The following is a 19,389-nucleotide window of genomic DNA, read 5'->3' on the forward strand; positions in this document are numbered from 1 at the left end:
ATGAGGTTGGTGTAAGCCATGAGGTGATCTTCCGGGTTGGTGGTACCATCATAGGTACGTACCAATAAATTCTTAACCTTGGCCGGCTGTGCCGCCTCGGTTATCTCCCGGGTGAACGCAGAAGGTTGTTCACCTAGACGAAGCAGACGGAGCTGCCAGTCCAGTGGCTGGACATTGTGATCTGCCACCTGACCTCCGAAGAGGGCCGACTGCATATAGTAAAGTGGGTACTGACCGTAGACCTGAGAAGGTACATATGGTGTAGTCCTGATAATCTGAGGGCCAGAGTGGACGATATTACTGCCTGTCTGACTCTCATGCAAGGAAAGTGCTTTCCCTGCAGAAGTATTGTTGAAGCTGTCTGGAAAATTCGACGTAGAAGCCGACTCAGATAACTGTTGATTTCTCTTCCAGTTGATAATCTCCCGGGCATCAAGAGTTTATTTTTTACTTCCCACCGGCTGCTGGGTCCGGCGGGTATTGTTGGTATTACTCTTAGGAAGAAGAATTTTGGACCAATCAATGGTCCCGGCTGCCTTCTCCTTTGGATGAAGAGTGGGCTGCCGATCTCTGACTGACTTCCCCTTTTCCAGAGGAGTCTTCTTGACCGTCTGACCCCTACTTGGGCTAGCCCGACTCTTAGTTATCAGTTCTTTAATTTCACCCTTGAAACTTGTCATGAATCTCATGAGTTCGTCTCGGGTGACAGGTGTTGATCCAGCTGCCGTATGGGTTTCCCCTTCCGGCTTCCCCTTCAAACGGTCCTACAAAGCGAAAACTTCGACCCTTCAAAGCTAATTACTCCAGCCGAAGGATCACTGCAAGGGTGGCGCAAGACTATCAAGGTGACCACCCCGAGTGGGAGGAAGATATCAATCACGACAGGACAAGGGCCAATGTTTGAAGAATCGTCAGAGTCAGAGTCAGAGTCTTTCCCTGTAGAATCTTCTAGGTCTTTAGCTATAACGCCTCCCCTTCCTATTTCTTCTCCTAGGATAGTTAGTGATCCACTCCCTGAGGACATATCACTCTTTGATGTAATGATCTCAGAGTATAATAATATCGCTCATTCTTCTTACTTCTCGTGTTCTTCCCTAACCCAAGATGACGAACATTGCTTAGCTAACGATGAAAAAGATAAAGAAATTATTAAAGCAATGGAAACACTTGAAAAGAAAACACCGATAATTGAAGAGACTGAAACATTTGATATTTCAAATGATTCAACTCTTAAAAGAGAAGTTAAAATCGGACTAACATTGAATAAACAAGAAAGAACCGATTTAATTAACTTGCTTAAAGAATTTATCGATGTATTTGCTTGGTCATATGAAGATATGCCAGGCATTAACAGAGAAATAGCTCAACACACTATACCATTAATACCAGGAATGAAACCTGTAAAACAAAAGTTGCGTCAAATGAAACCCGACGTAGAACTTAAAATAAAAGAAGAAGTTCAAAAACAAATAACTGCAGGTTTCATCAAGGTATCCAAATACCCCGAATGGGTCGCCAACGTCGTCCTAGTTCCAAAGAAAGATGGAAGGGTAAGGATGTGTGTCGACTATCGAGATCTAAATAAGGCAAGTCCAAAGGACGACTTCCCTTTGCCACACATCGATATTCTGGTAGACAACACAACAAATCACGCGCTTCTCTCATTCATGGACGGATACGCAGGGTACAATCAGATTCTCATGGCGGAAGAAGACATGGAGAAGACAACTTTCATCACACCATGGGGCACTTACTGTTACACGGTAATGCCATTTGGGTTGAAAAACGCAGGTGCTACTTACCAACGTGCAGCAACTGCCTTGCTTCATGACATGATGCACAAAGAAGTTGAAGTATATGTCGACGACATGATTGTGAAATCAAAGGACCGTCCAAGCCATCAAGTAGCCTTAAGAAAATTTTTCGAAAGGTTAAGAAAATACAATATGAGGTTGAATCCATGAAAATGTGCTTTTGGAGTCACCTCAGGCAAGCTCTTGGGGTACGTCATAAGCTCTAGAGGAATAGAGATAGATCCAACCAAGATTAAAGAAATCATGTCAATGCCACAACCCAAGATCGAGAAACAGATTCGAGGATTCATTGGCCGGTTGCAATACATAAGTAGGTTCATATCAAAACTAACAACGATATGTGAACCAATCTTCAAAAATCTCAAGAAGAATGTACCAGTAATATGGGATGACGAGTGTCAAAAAGCCTTTGACCGGATCAAAGCCTATCTCGCAAATCCTCCCGTATTAGCGCCAGCACTTCCCGGAATACCTCTTAGGTTATATTTGACGGTTACCAAAGAGACAATGGGAGCCATGCTAGAACAAGAGGTAGAAAACAAAGAGAATGCAATTTATTACTTAAGTAAGAAGATGCTCGAATACGAAACACGCTATACACCACTCGAGAAATTGTGCCTCGCTTTGGTGTGGGCCACGACTAAGTTGAGACATTACATGTTGGTGCATACCGTTTTCGTAGTATCTCGATTGGATCCACTCAAATATTTGTTCGAGAAATCAACGCTCAATGGACGTATTTCAAGATGGATAGTCAACTTAGCCCAGTTCGATGTGAGGTTTATGCCACAAAAAGCTATTAAAGGATCTGTGGTGTCAGACTTTCTGGCAGATTTTCCAATAGAAGACTCGACACCAATACAGGACAATGAATTTCCAGATGAAGATTTGATGGTCACCGAAGATGATACTTGGACCTTGTATTTCGACGGAGCCTCAAACCAAAAGGGATGTGGTGTCGGAGTGCTACTAGTATCACCTAAAGAAGAACATGTCCCAATCTCAATAAAGCTTGATTTCGACGTTACCAACAATGCTGCTGAATATGAAGCATGTGTGGTAGGCCTTGAAACAGCCCTGGCATTGGGAGTAAAGAAATTAAGGATATTCGGAGATTCCTCTCTAATCATCAATCAAATATCTAAAAGGTGGAAAGTAAGGAGCAAAAGACTAGCCCCTTACCAAACTTATCTGGAAACTCTTACTAATCAGTTAGAGAAGGTAGAATACACATATCTACCTAGAGAAGAAAACCAATTTGCTGATGCCTTGGCAAGATTAGCCTCAATGGTTAGGATTCCCACGGATATCGAGCAAATGCCTCTAACTATTGAAAAAAGGCACAAACCAGCATATATACAGGCTATAGAAGACGACGACCCAGTCCAAGACGAAGATGAAGAACAAGAAGAGGAACCATGGTACACAGACATTCTCAACTACTTCACCAATGGAGAATACCCTCCTCATGCTGACAAAAGAGCAAAACGAGCCTTGAGACTTTTGGCTTCTCAATATGTACTCATAGACAACGAGCTACATAAAAGGGTACCCAAAGGTCGAGCTCTCCTATGTGTAGGGAAGGTGGATGCACAAAGAATAATGAGAATGGTCCACGAAGGAATCTGTGGAACTCATATAAATGGCAAAATCTTAGTCCAGAAAATAATGCGAGAAGGGTATTATTGGACTACCATGAGTAGGGACTGTCATCAATACGTGAAAAGATGTCCTAAGTGTCAAATTTATGCCAATTTACAACACGTTCCTCCATCTTTGCTCTACACCAACACGTCACCTTGGCCATTCTCTACATGGGGAATTGACATAATTGGCAAGATCGCTCCTCCAGGGACAACAGGCCATGAATTTATTCTAGTAGCAATTGATTACTTTACGAAGTGGGTTGAAGCGCAATCATATGCTAAACTCACTGCAAAACATGTAGCACTCTTTATCGAGAGGAATATCATTTGTCGATATAGAGTCCCACATGAAATGATAAGTGACAATGGAACTCACTTTCAAGCCGAATGTGAAGAATTGCTACATGAATATGGTATCCAACATCATCATTCGTCCCCTTATAGACCTCAAGCAAACGGAGCAGTCGAGGCAGCTAATAAGAATTTAAAGACTATCATCGAGAAAATGACAGAAAATTATAAGGATTGGCCTGACAAGCTTCACTTTGCATTGTGGGGTTATCGCACGTCAATCCGTACGTCAACAGGAAATACACCATTTTCTTTGGTATATGGAATGGATGTCGTACAACCTGTTGAACTAGAAATACCATCTCTACGTATTGTACTAGAGAGTAAACTCGATGAAGTCGAATGGACTAGGGCACGATATGAAGAATTGATCCTACTCGACGAAAAACGACTAGAAGCTCTACATCACACTCAGTGCTATCAAACTCGTATGGCTAGCCATTTTAATAAGAAAGTCAAGACAAGAAATATCAAAGTAGGAGATTTGGTATTAAAAGCGTTAAGAAAAAATGTTTTAGATCCAAGAGGAAAGTTTAGACCGAATTGGTCAGGCCCCTACATTGTCAAAACAATCCTGTCAGGTGGTGCAGCAAAATTAACTGACATGGATGGCAATGAATTCTCAAACATGATCAATCTTGACCAACTTAAAAAATACTACCCATAATTACTTGAGTAGGACACTCAAGAGAGCTACGTTCGGCCTGATTCCTTAGGAAAGGATACGTAGGCAACCCATTACGGGTGCGGCCACTTTATTTTCCGACATCTCCGCGTTCCAGAATCAACAATAAGTCAACAAAAGTCGAAAAAGCAATTGGTGTCACAGAACAGAGTCTGGCGCCAGCCTAAAGCCATTAGCGCCAGACGATGAAATTGGCGCCTGGCGCCAGACCTCAATAGCTGGCGCCAATCTACAATTACTGACGCCAATTCAGTCATAAAATCTGGGCGAATTTTGGTGTTTTTTCAGAAAATTTTTGACTTCCGTGCTCGAAAGATTTTTGGAAAATTAATTTTTTTTTTCGCTTTTTCATTGCTTTAATAAAATAAATTTAAAGTAACAATTTAATTGAAAGCTGAAATTTCATTAATAAAACAAAATTACATTGTTAATGGAATTTAAATAAGGCTGAAATAAATTAACTTTAAATAAAAAATTAACAATCTAATAAATCTAAAGCTAAGCAATGTTCTAGTCTTTCTTCTCCTTCTTTGCTCTTTTCCAATTCTTTTCTGTTTCCTCCTCTTCATCCATTACTTTAGCTAGTAGGCATCCTTTAGAGGACCTACATTCAATTTTGGAATAGATTGTTTCTCCTTCAGCTAGCACCCCATGCTTCTTTTCCACCCAAACCTTTTTGTCTGTAGCTTTCCTTTTCCCCTTGTTTTTAGTAGTATTCTTTTTCTTAGGCATTGTAGGTGTCTTGAATTCAATTCTTGCACCTAAGCGTTCCTTGGCCGGTGTCACCCTGTCACCTAGACGATTCTTCACATCGGTTCTACCCTGATCAACTGAAGACTTCTTCAGCAACCACTTCTTTACATCATTAGGTAAAGAAGGGGGAACCTTTTAGGTAATCACTTCCCATAAAGGTCTAGCGCTCCAGTAAGTGTCAAATTTATCTACTTCTTGAGATATGGGATACTCATAGGGAGGACGAAGATCCCCGGAAGGAATATTTTGAAGCAAGCCATATTGTCTCTTTACTCTGCAGGGATAGTAATATGTCACGCGAGACAAGCTTCGAAGACGGCAGAAAGGTTGCTTGTTAACACCAACCATCCTTTTTATTTTCCACCATGGGATGACCCACTTGATAGCAAAATCACGTGATTCAAAAACTTTCTTCCACCCATGGCGCCCAATTTTAGGGATGCGCTTCTTTCTTCTCACAAAGCAAGTGGGCGTATAATTTTCAATATCGTCCGGAGGGCTAATTAATCCTAGCCTCTCCATTAGCCACATCTGTAAAAAAAAATTCCAATGCAAATAAATTAATATTACAATACAAATAATATATTTTTGATTTCTGTAATTAAAAATATTATTTTTCTACCTGTAATAAAATTGGAGAACCGCAGAGAGGTGCTTTTGGGTCCCTTTTCAATTCATCTAGACTAATCATAGTCTCTCCAACTATCAATGGCATTGGATTTCTCCCTGATTCAATTTGTTCTAGCACAGTGGTTATAATTGATTGTCCCTCATTAGTTTTACCACTACTAAGACAATATTGATTAAGCATGCAGAATAAGAACGCCCTTCTTCTATATATGTGAAAAGATTCAGAAAGTGGTTTATCAAAATAATAGCGTGCGAATTCTTTTAAGTTCACTACATTGCCATCTACTATTTTTGATAAATCTCTTTCCTTCAAGTTAAAGAAGCGCTCAAAATCCTTATAGTAATATGCATCTACTCTAGGGATTACTACCAGGTCTATTGCAGGGAAGCCTAAAATAGCACCAAATTCCTCTGGCAAAGGGATAATTTCATCATACCCTATTCTAAAACAATGTGTATCAATGCTCCAATATTCTAAAGCGGGGGCTATTTATGCACAAATTGCGAGGAATTTCAATCTGGATGAAATACGGAGTCAGCGTCGATTGGCGTCAAAACCCCGATATTGGCGTCACACAACAGCTCTTGACGCCACACGTTATGTGTAGCGCCTGACGCCACGCGCCACAGGCTGGCGCTAGCTGGCGCCAAGTTAGCAGAACGGTCGCGCGTGCTCAGTTTGCGTTTTGATATTAAATTGGAGTCAGTTAATGTCTTTATGGCCCCGTTTTTATTTTTCTAAATATTTTTCTATTTATTAATTAAATATAGCAGTTATTTTTAGTTAATTTTATTTTTGAATTAATTTTCAAAAATCAGCTTTTTTTTCTCTGTTTTATTTTTCCTTTTTATTTTGGGGGAGAGAGTCGGATAATACCCTCCATCAATAATAAAAATGACGGAATTTTTGCGCAAAACTGTTATCACATTTGCACACACTAACATACACTAACATAATAATAGATAAATTCACAATAACGTAAAGTACAAAGTGTCTAAGTAATAAGTCAAAGGCAAAGTTCTATAAAAAGTCAAAATAAAATGCATATACAGAAATGAACTACGGCGCCGGAGGACGTAGGCCCATCATGCCATAAAACTGCGCCGTCCGAGGAGTCACCTCTCCGCCAGCTCCGGCCTCAGCACCAGCTCCAGCCTCCGTAGGAGGAGGGAAACTCAAAACAGGACCGCTCCAGCCAAAGCCAACCTTAGGCTGAGACCGCGGAGGCTGCTGCGATGACGAGCCAACCTCGTACATCCCACCACCTCTGAAAGCCGAGGTAGCCTCTCCCACCGGTGCAGTAGGATCACCCTCAGAAGAAGACCCTGAGCCCTCAGCAACGTCGGCTCGAGCAGCCTCAGAACGACCACCTCTACCTCCGGACGAAGTGCGACGACGTCTCGAGCTAGACCTCACCGGCTCTCTCCGCCCCTCAGGCCTCGTACGGGTGTGAGAAGCAATCGACTGACCCTACAAAAAGAATTAAATCAGAAGCAAGATAAAAACTAAAGCATAGTGCAGAAATAATAAGTAAAGAAAAGTTACCTCTCGGACAGTGTCATCTCGACGACAGGTAGCCGCGTTCCTCTTCCGGACGAGTTGCTCTGGAAGGCATCTATGCATCGTGCCATAGCCGAAACCACCTCGCATGAGAACTGGCAAGGAAAGTTCAGTTAGTAAAAATGCATGATAACTGAATACAAGATTCTGAATTAGAACTAGACTTACCCTGGTCTGGTGACGAGGAATCGACCGCTCCACGAAGCGCTCGCCCTCAGGAGCCGGGGAAATCATCTCCTCGATCGGCCCGTACATCCCCTGTTAGTGGATAGACATACGGGGTGGCACAAACTCAGTAGGACCATCCTGATGAAACAGAAAGAAATCAGTAAGGTATTACTTGGGGGCTACTCAGCGAAAAACAAAAGTTAAGGATCTTACCCTCACATCCTTGGCCGGTACAGGGGCTGGAGCCAACAAAGGAAGTAGCTCCTCAGCATAACTCCGCCCAAGGATCACATGGGACCGCCAGATGGAACCAAACTCCTCAACCATGCTCGACAACTCTCTCTCGTCGAACATGTGACGTGGTGGAGGAGCAGGAACAACAAAAACATCGGAACAGTGCTGTCTAGCAACTCTCTCTCCTAAGTACGCAACCGCTCCGTAGGTCCCCAGAAAGTAGCGGCGCTCAGCAGAGTACTATGCGGCTAATCTAGGGACTGTCCAACCACCCCATGGTCGGTATATTACCTCAGGTCCCTATAAAAATACCAATCGGGTAAGAACATGTCTAAAACGGCGCAGAAGAGCAAGATAAACACTAAAAGTCGTACCGAGATGATCCGACTCCGGACGCGTGCAATAGACAGGTCCACATGGTGGCCGCCCCAAGAGGCGCTCACCGGATACCCCCTCGGCGATGGTCTCGCTGGCTCAATGGAAGGAAAATACTCATAGAACCAGATCTACAAGAAATTAAACGAGTGAGTAAATGCTGCCTAACATATAGGGCTAAACTCTATAGGGAATAATGTTTACCTCTACGACTTTCCAGAAAGCAGACAAAGCAACGTTCGTCCTAAAGGACCGATGGCGACACGAGTCCCTCAGTGCGCGAACGAAGTCAGTGTAGGCCAAGCTAGCCCAGTCATAAGTCCGGATCCGCTGGAGATCGCGAATAGCAGGGAGGTAGTAAAGCAATGCCCTACTACCCCTGTCAGGGGAGAGTATCCCTGACAACAACATCAGCACAAAGATGCGCACCCGCTGCTCTAGGGTGGTTGCATCGTCATCAAGAGCTGTTGCCAGCGTCGAGCGGCGAATCCCTCTAGCACTAAACTGAGTCGTCTCGACCTTGGCTCGGGCCCGAACAACAATCGGCCCTAACAGCTCCTCGACCTCTGGAGAAAATACATCGATACTGCCGTCGAATGGCAGCGGCACAGAAGTGAACTCCAGTCCTGTGATGAGACTGAAGTCTGTAGGGGTGACCATCATCTCGCCCCATGGAAAATGAAAAGTGTTGGTGGTGTCCCAGAAGAACTCCACTAGAGCGCGTACTACGTGGTGACCCCCGATGGAGGCAACCATAGCCTCGGAGGTCTCAAACAAGGCAACCAGTCCGCAGGACTCCCATAGGAGTCTCGTCTCTCAGTCTCTGGCGATATGCATCCTATACAAATCGCCTAGACCATCACAGCTAGAGCCGTGATGTCGTGTCCTCCTAGGCTCGGTTCCCCGTCTCACCCTCTCGGAAATGTGGTGGACAGGGGCAAAGAACAAGGTCTGCTCATCCCACTCTGGGAACCGACCAAGCGAAGTGGACGGTGTAGTGTCGTCCTCCACGGGCTCATGCTCCCGTCTAGTGTTTCGGGACCGTGAACCTGAGCCTCTTTGTCTAGCCATGCTACATTGTGCAAAATCATCATAAATTAAGGTTTTATAGTATCTAAAGGTTTGCCTAGCCGCATGATACTATGTTCGCAAAAACAAAGTACGTAGTACTAAAACAGAGCACAAATGCAAATTGAGCATGACAGCCTTTTCTCAAGCAATCAAACAATTTCTTGCAACACTATAGTGGTTATTGCGACAAATTGAACAAGAATTGCTAGCAAAAACATCAAGAACGAGCCACGTTTTTCACGACCTTGAGAGGTCCAACAATGGCGGATTGCTCATTTCTTCACCAAATTGAGTCAAACAAGTCTCAAATTACTCCCAAGGCAACATAAAAACATAAACAAGCAATTTCATGGCATAAAACTTGATAAACAAAGCAAATTGAGCATTATAAGTTTCGAATTTTCATGAAATTCGTGAATGAACATGCCAAAAATTCATAAAAAACCGGTGTGAGTTGGAGGAAAAATTACATAGATCGGGAATATGGATGAGAAGAGCTTTGATTTGCAACAAATTTGAGCAAATTCGGTTGAGAAACGAATGAGCAACGATCAATTGAAGTTTTCGGACTTCTCTCGGGCTGTTTCGCGACGAACAGAGCAAGAAATAAAACGGAAAACTGATTTTAAGAAGAATCTGTGCTGGCGCCAGTCCCTAGGCATTGGCGTCACATTCTGTGCTTGGCGCCAGACGCCAATGCCAGCGTATGGCGCTAATGCCATAAGTCTGGCGCTGATTAATTTTCAGCGACGCCAAAGCAGCCAGCCACTTGTTGGGGTTGTGCTAGCTTTCTGCAACATATTTTGGGTTCCTTGGTATGCCAGTTAGCCCCTCTAAGCAATTTGACATGATTAAGTAATCGGCTTGATTATGTAAAGTAATCGACCTGATAAAAAGATCGTCTCACTTAGCTTAAAGCGCCTAAGCATTGGCTCATTAGCAAAAAGCACCGACATATAGGTTCAAGAGCATAAAGCACCGACTTATAGGTTCAAGAGAAAAGGGCACCAACCTACAGGTTCAAGAGCAAAGAGCGCCGACGTACAGGCATAGCAAAAGCAAAGTTCGGGCGAACTTTTAAAGATCGACAGGCGTGGATCTTCGGTATTTTCCTTTGGGAAATTATCGCATCAAATGAGGATGACTTCAAGAGAAGATGTCTTCGGCATCATTCCCTGGCTTGCGGAAAGTTGTCATGAACAACTGAAGGTAATTTCAGGGCGAAATTGTCTTTGATCATAGTTCCTGAGGCATGGAAGATGATCATAATGCGGATGAGGATTATTTCAAGAGAAATAATTTTTGATGATATTCCCTTGGACGTGGAATATTATCACAACGGAGAGGATAGTTTCAGGCGAAGCAATCTTCTAATTTGGAAGCAGTTACAAGGCGTAGCGGTTTTCAAGCAGGATGGCATTTTCTAGCTTGCAGGAGGTCGTCAAAAACAGCAAGCAACAACAATCGGTTACTTTCAGAGACGTGTGCTCGACGGTGCAAGATACGCGTTTCTGAACTCTTTTATTTGTTTAACTAATGCTAGTTTTGCAGGTATCGGGGTTACAATATTGAGTTAGTATCGCAGAACGTTCTGAATCATTCTCCGTCCCTATCGATACTTTGGCTTTCGTTTTTGAAACTTGCGTTTCTCCAAACTCAGGCAAAGTGGGGGCTTCTGTAGACACCCATTTGTGTCTCCCCAAAACCAAACCCAGTGATGAGTGCCTTACACGTCGAATCATGATCGAATGAAACGAAAGTGTGGAAAGGTCTAGTGTTGCGGAAAGTTTTAATTCTTTTCTCTTCTCTCTGTTTTTGAAAACTTTATTTTAAGAAAACAGCCAATCCAGTTTTATTGATCCATGATATGGTTCCAATAGTGATGTAGTTGGATGGGGCTTGCAAAGACCTTTCCAACGATATATTATAAGCCCAATTTCGATGAATATTGAGGAAGTTATGGCCAATTTACTAAACTGGGCCCGGTTTGAGCTTTAAGTACGGCACAATGATCTAGGGGAGGGCCTAATATGATTTATCATTCCTAATGTAATTAGGAATGGTTTTGGTCTTCTAAAACATTCTAGAAGCTTTTATCATTCTTAATTCAATTAGGACTCTTCAGAGTTTTAATTAGATCAAATAGCATTTTCGACTGAAATTATATTATTTTATCTTCCAGTACGGGAATTTTATCAGAATTTCGAAAACGCGTTAAAAGCCGATTTGGCGTCCAACCCCAGGCCTTGGCGCCTGGAATCAGGATTGGCGCCAGACGCCAGCCATTGGCGCCTGGCGCTAGCCACTGGTCTTGGCGCCAATGAGCCAGGGCTGGCGCCAAGGTGGTTTTGTGGTCTTCAGACTCTGTTTTGATAAATTATCTTTTTTGGATGATTTTCTCTATAAATATCGTATCAAAAACTCCGTTTTCAATCATCTACATCTATCATTCACCAATTCTCTTTATTCTTAAGTTTTCACCATCTATCTTCATTATTCATCAATTAGTATTCATCTACAGTCAAATAATCCTTTTCATTCATAAACTTTCATCAACATTCTCTTCTTTCTTTTCTTACTTTGTTTTTTAATACAAAATTCCGCATTCACAAGATCTAGAAACACCTAGCCATATTCAAAGTTGCCTTCGCCCTAGACGTGAAAGGTTTTAATTTATGAGGGTTTGGTCCCAAATCTCTCTTTCAATTATTTAATTTAATTGTCTTGATTATTATTTTTCCTTGAAGTTACTAACGTGCGTATTTTGTTATTAGAAAGAGGTACGAGGCATCCAAGTAAGTACTTTAATGGTTTAATTGATATTATGATGTAGAAATCATGCTTAGATTGTTATTATGATTCCTAGTATCATGTCTAGAGTAACTTTAATATCAAGTATGATTAAAAGTACGATGCTTCCTATGTTCTTCCTAATACTTATGATTGTTAGTATCATGTTAGGGTTAAAGATTTGATTTTTATTGTTTAGTGACATGCTAGGGTTTGTTATTAATTTTGTTAGTATCATGCCTAGGATCTTGCTATGCTTTAACATGATTATGATTGATATTATTGTTATTAATATGATGATTATTTTCTTTTATTATTATTATTAATGATGTTTATTTATTATGTTGCTTGATATATATTATATATTGTTATTGCTTGATCACCTTTTATTGCATGTTTAAAGGGAATTCGTACTTGCAATCACGCTTAATAAGATAATTAATAATCTTGTTAGGGTTAATATGATTATAATTCAAGTGATCGCCAATAATAGATTTATTTGTGCATTAAATTCAACCAACATAGATAAACAGGTTTAGGGTTAATCTATTGATTGCATGTTAGTCAGAAAGCGCACATGAATACGATTAGAATAAAGTAGAGGCCTATTATTAGGGCAGGTTCAATCTCTTTTAGGTTGGATTTGTACCATCATCCCCGGACCCTTATTTGGTTCATGACCTTATGGAGTTGACGATCTCTTGGATCATTAAGGGGTGTAACCTTCACCTCGTGATGGTTTACAAGTTCCTTAAAAACTTGTTGGCGACTCTTTTGCTCTATCTTCTTCCCTTTTGGACGCCACCGTACTTTAGTGTATGATCACAGTGGGGTTCAAGCTAGTGGGATTTTAAAGGCTTGATTTATTCCCTACACCGTGCTAAGCGATTCTATAAATTACCTAATGGGAATGAATTGACTATTCCTACCTCTTTAGTGTTGGAATGCCCTGCTGGTCACGTTGCTATATATGCCAAGCATTTTGATTTCGGGTTGCGATTTCCCCTCCATTCTTTTGTTGCGAAGATTTTAAAGGCCTGGAATGTATGTTTAGTTCAACTGACTCCTCCCACCATCCGCGCCGTTATTGCTCTTGTGTGGGTTATGTTATACAGAAATTTCCCACTAACACTTAATGCATTCCGAAGGCTGTTATCTTTGAAAAGAGATGGCCAATCGGAAGGGTGGTGGTCTTTTTACACCTCTCCACGTAAATAAACAGTTTATCCCAAATTATCCAGCTGTAATACCCCGTATTTTCATACGTATTTTCCTAATTAATTAATTAGAAATTATTTTATAAAAAGAGTATTATAGTAAATTTATTATTTGGAGCCAAAATAATATTTGAATTTTGGCGACAAAAGTATTTTGAAAACTAATCATTATTTTGGATAGGATTTATTATCCATTTATCCTATTTTGAAAATCGGATTATTTATATATTTTGGATATTTTATTTAAGGCAAAAACTATATTTTATTAATTAATTAATGTGTCCAAAAATTCCCGTTAATTAGCTAGGAATTTTGGATTTCCTATGTGTAGGAAATATGATTTTTCTAAGTTATTTTGTTGGTGAATAATTGGTATTTAATTAATTAATTAATTATTCTATATTATTTACATGATTATTTTATTCCTTAAGACCGAGCAAAAATCTTCCTAAATACTACTAAGGGAATCCAAAAATCTGAGCTATGGAAAGCTCAATATTTTTGGCCCTCTTATATTATTTTGGAGGAAATTATTTTGGTGAAATTGTATTTTAATTATCTCCCAAAATCTATTATTTTCCTTAATTCTATTTCTCCATCATCTTAATATTTTATCATAATATTTTCCTACGTTTTATTTCTCTTTATTATTCCCCTGGTAATTCCATTTGCCACATTATTTTTCATGACAACACATTTTCCTAAATTATATTATTCTTAATCACCTTAATATCAAAAGTTTCCTTAATTCTTTTATTCACTTCTCCAAGTAATCCCATAAACTCTACTTGCCATAATTCTTCCCACATTCTCTTGCCATAATTCTTGTATGAGATAACCTATAAATACCCTTCATACCTCTCACATTCTTCACACCAATTCTCTTCTTTTCTTCTCCTCAATTTTACACAAATCATCCCGTTTATCTTTGAAGCAAATTTTCGGGTACTTATGGTCAGTTTTTGGGGTATTATTGTTTAACAAAAGATTGTTCCTCTCAAAAAATACTTGAGGTTAGGATCAAGAATAACCCAATTCGGAGTTATATAGAAGGAGTTACAATCTCTGCAAGTTCTGCCTATTCTTTCCAACGCAAATCCAATTCTTCTCTCTTTCTTGTTCTCTTATCTTTTCTTCTTCTCTTCTCTTATTCAATTATTATTATTATTATGGGGGATTTATAAATAATTATTATGAGTAGTTTTAATTATATAAAATCAGATTTTTAATGATGTTTATGAGAAATTAATTAAAAAGGTTCATGTACATATAGTTGGGGGTTTCTAATTATTTGTTAACCTTATATTGATTAAGGTTATATTTATTTGTAGGGTGTGTTTGATCAAGATTCTTGTGGTTCGTTTTGTGTGATTTTGCTAAGCAAGGATCAAGGTACGTTAGGTGGCTAGATACCTTTGAAAGTGATTGGTTTGAATAACATGTTCTATATTATTTGATTGGTGATTGAATTAATTGATTTGAATTATGCTTTTTGAAATAAATTATGTTTGGAGGTATTGATAAAAGTATTTTGAACGATTGATTTTTAAATTATGTTTTGAATGGTTTGAGTTACTTATCATGTTTAAATAAAGGATTTGATTTTAAAAGGTTTGTTGAATTAAATAGAAGGTTTTTCAAGGAAAAGTTATTGATTTTGAAAAGTTATTAATATGAGATTTTATTTTCAAGTATTTATTTAAAAGGTTTTGATTTTGAAAATATGTGGAATTGTTGAAAAGAAAATTGAATTATATTGGAATTACTAAAAGGATTTATTGAACCATTGAATTATTATTATTATTATTATTATTATTATTATTATTATTATTATTATTATTATTATTATTATTATTATTATTATTATTATTATTATTATTATTATTATTATTATTATTATTATTATTATTATTATTATTAATGCTTTATAAGCATGTTGGTAATCCCACTATGCAGATTTGGTTTATTGATAAGGCCTTGGACTTTGTATGACCGGGTCTTTCCTCAAGAATAGCCTTGTAATATAAGGAGACTAGCTTGGGGTGTGCACACTTGGGTGAGGAATTGGATTTAAAGAAATTGGTTCAAAAAGGAATTGGATTTTAAAGGAATTGGTTTATCAATTATTTTGAATGTTGAATCATTGGAATTAATTTTGAATCATGAGTTTGGAATTATTGGATTATTTATTGGAATTGGTTTTAAAAGCATGTTTGCGAATAAATTGAATTTACATTATCTTGCACTTATCGTACTTAGCATATTTTGCTAATCCGTTTTCTTATTTGTTTTGGTTCGCCCTGTTTACCATAATGGTAAGCAGTGTTGACTATTTTCATGAATGAGCATGTGGGAGTCCCGGGATTCACTTCACCTAGTTTAGGAATGTTGGTCTTGTCTTTATTTTGAGTACTCATAACAATGTTACTATTTTTCATAAGTATTAATAAAAGAAAGTTGAGTTTCTGCTGCAAGTTTGGTTATCAAGTTAAGTATTTTGAGTAGCCTTGCGTAATCATGCGGCGGTAATACACCCAAGTCTATCTCTACGGTATAATTATACGTATTATACTGGTATTTCCGTAGAGTGGGATTTAGCGGTGTTAGACCAGATGCAAAGGCTGGCAAGATAAATTTTTCTTCATGTATGTCCCTGATGATTTCCAATTCGGAGGACTTTTTATCGTCCTCACCCCCGATTTGACACTATTGCCGAGAGAGATCTTGGCAAACAAGAACATAGGCCCGTCAACCATTTTGACATAGAGGAGTCTGATGACGGAACGGTAGGACCCGTCTTACTGTAAGATTTTATAGGTACTACGCAGCGGAAAAACATGAATCATATTCATACAGTACCTAATCCCAAGATCTAATGCATAACACATAAAGGACATATAATCGTACCTTTGAAGCGTGATTCCACGTGCGATCGAGCAAGAACAATGGAAGATAAAGAACCCCAAGCGTGATTCCTCTACTTGGTCCACGAGCACAGATTAAACCTTCACTAATACTAGTTAGTCGTAATTGAACGCTTCAATCACCCTTAAACGGAGAAGAGCAAGCAACGAACCACCATGAACCACCACGAACCACCACAGGCGCCACCAAAGGTGGCCAACCGTGAGTCCAAAGGGGAAGGAGAGGGTGCCGTGAATTATAGAGGGAATTAGGGTTTTGGGATTGGTTGCCTTGATGTCAAAATTCACTGTGTATGAATTATGACTGCTTGCTTGCAACCCTAGGCATGAATCTTATTTATAGATCTCATCTCTAAATAAGAGCCCATGTCATAAGCCCAAAATCTTATTCCAATCTAACTATGCTAGCCCAATCCGTTTCATGATTAGTTAAATGCTCATGAGGCCCATTAATGGGCCTCTAACTTGCTTAATCCAATACCCTTGTGTGTGACCTCATAGGATCCATTCTAGCGGGTTTTGGACTATTTGACTAGTCCAAATATCATCTCTCATAGTCTAGCAACAGATGATGACGCCCCAAGAGAACGAACTTATTATCTCCATAATAGTAATCCTTGATATATTTAGTAATTGCACTTATCGAAGACACAACTCCTTCAATCTCCCACTTGTCTGAGACAAGTGCGCAATATTCAAATTCCTTAAGTCAATGTGTGTCGATTTGATGATATGATTGCATCTCATGTCGTGATCATATTAATCTACAAATCTTTTCTTGAAAAACTGAGTTAGATTCACAGAACAAATGATTACTATGTAATAATTCATTTGAGCACGGCCATGCATTTTCTGAATTCTCCCTCTTCAAGGGGCCAAGACACATTCCTAATTAAATAGGTAGACTCAATCAAATCTTGTGGCAACTAAAGCTCCCACTCAACTTCTAAAATAACCAGGAAACACCCTTTATAATCTCCAGTTACGGGTAGACGTTTGAGTGTACCACAGCCATAACATCCATTGAATGAAATCAATGTTCCACTCATGTCAAAGGAATCCACTAATATATCCAGGAGCTCTATACTTGAACTTCAAAGTAGGTCTATAGTTCGATCATGCATCATTCATGCATATCCATGTGATTGACTGAACTTCACTATGCTCCTATAGCCCATGAAACTGCGCTATCCAATCAATCTTAACATGCTAGTCCAATTTATGAAATCATTTATGTCCACTTTAATGATTCCGAACTAGAAACTTAAGTAATGTACGAATTAGTTCACCTGTGGGGTTTCATTCAACAGGTCATCAATCTGATGAGCCCATCAATTCATAATTATTTTGGACATTTTATTTAATCTTGAAACCACGATTAAATAAGATTGAAACTTTGTTTCAATTGATAAACATAATTCTGAAAATGAATGTATTACACATGTAACTTGTTTTTCTCCAAAAACAAATACAACTTCTAATTACATCATTTGCCTCAATCCAGTTTCATTAGCATGTTTATCATGCTTTAGAAATGGAAGGGGTTTACTAAGTAGAGTTCATGAGACATTCTCATAAACATGAATTTTGCAATTTCTAAATTTTATAATCATATTCACCTCCATACATAAGAACTTTCCTTCGCCCTTTTGCAAGGAACTTAGTAACTTCTAATTTTTATTCTAAACTCATATTGGATTTCGATTGAAATCTATCATCACTTGTTCTTAAAATGCGTGAATCAAATAGACGAGTATAGTCCATGACATGGATGATGCATCCTTTGCATGTTGCATGATGATCATCACTCAACACCTTAATTTCATCAACCTTTCTCAAAACATTGAATCATTAAGCAACGTGTCATGTTACATGGGATTGAAACTCTTTTCAATATAATGTTGAACCTTATAAGAATCTTATCAATATAAGCTTCTTAACCAAACTCAAACATCCTTCGAGACCTATCACTATAGATCTTGAATCCCAAATGTACCCATCATCCTCTTCAAGGTTTTTCATACAAAATGCACTACCCACCACTTGACTCTTCAAGCAATGAATAATTTGCTCTTTATACTAGACCAAGAAGACTTCATAGATCCCACTAAACATCTTGTACACACAAGACCTTTTCTTCATTTTATGAGAACATCAAACAATTTGATTAACTCACAAAATTAAGAACATTAATCAACTCCATGATGCTAACTTCAATCCATTAAAGGATATTTTATGCATCTTTAGAATTAATGGATTTTCAATATCATTCTGATTGTATAATATACAAATCTTCTTTCATGAACAATTTCAAGAAAGTGTTTTGAAATCCATCTACCAAATCTTATAAGGTAGAAATCACTAAAATATCTTTAATAGATCTTTGCAACATGACTAATGTAAAGGTTTCATCGTAATCATAGTCATACTATGAATTTGTTGAATCCATTAACAAGTCTTTGCTTAGTTAGAAAACATTTTTCTTTCTTGTCTGTTTTGCTTATAATGCGTCTCACCCAATTAGGCAAATTATTCAAGTGACATACGCTTGCTTACAGACTTAGAATCTATTTCAGATTTCCTGGTTTTTAAACCACTTGGAGTTATAACTTGTCAAATCATCTTTATTACTTGCATAATCATCATGTTCCAAAATGAATATTTTATAACTCTTAGTCAATATGAAATCATATTTCTTTGGCTATGTTTTACATATGCTAGTCATCATTGTGGGTTTTTATGAAACAATTGAAACTCATACAACAACTTTGTTTAACTTTCAATAAGAAACGACAATTGAGGATGTGCACTTGGAATGTACTACCTTCAACACATAGTTATTATTCCCATTACACTTAATGAGACCACGCGTTGTCATTTGTAACATGAGGTGAATCATGCTCATATTGTTTCTTTGATTCGATTACTTCTCAAATTTCTTCAAAGATTTTCGAATTCACTTTTCTTGAACTTTTCAAGGCTCTCGAACTTTTCAAGATTCTTATACTCCCACATGCCTTTTTGAGGAGGCATATTTAGCATAGGGTGAACCAACCATGGTTTGATCCATGTTTGTTTGTTGCTTTTCTCGAACTCTTTCTAGATTTATACTACTCCCACTTTACCTTTTGGAACAATTTCCATAAGGGCACTGTAACACCCCAATAATT

The sequence above is a fragment of the Chenopodium quinoa genome, unplaced genomic scaffold, assembly GCF_001683475.1.
Source record: "Chenopodium quinoa cultivar QQ74 unplaced genomic scaffold, ASM168347v1, whole genome shotgun sequence".
In the NCBI taxonomy this organism is placed as follows: domain Eukaryota; kingdom Viridiplantae; phylum Streptophyta; class Magnoliopsida; order Caryophyllales; family Amaranthaceae; genus Chenopodium; species Chenopodium quinoa.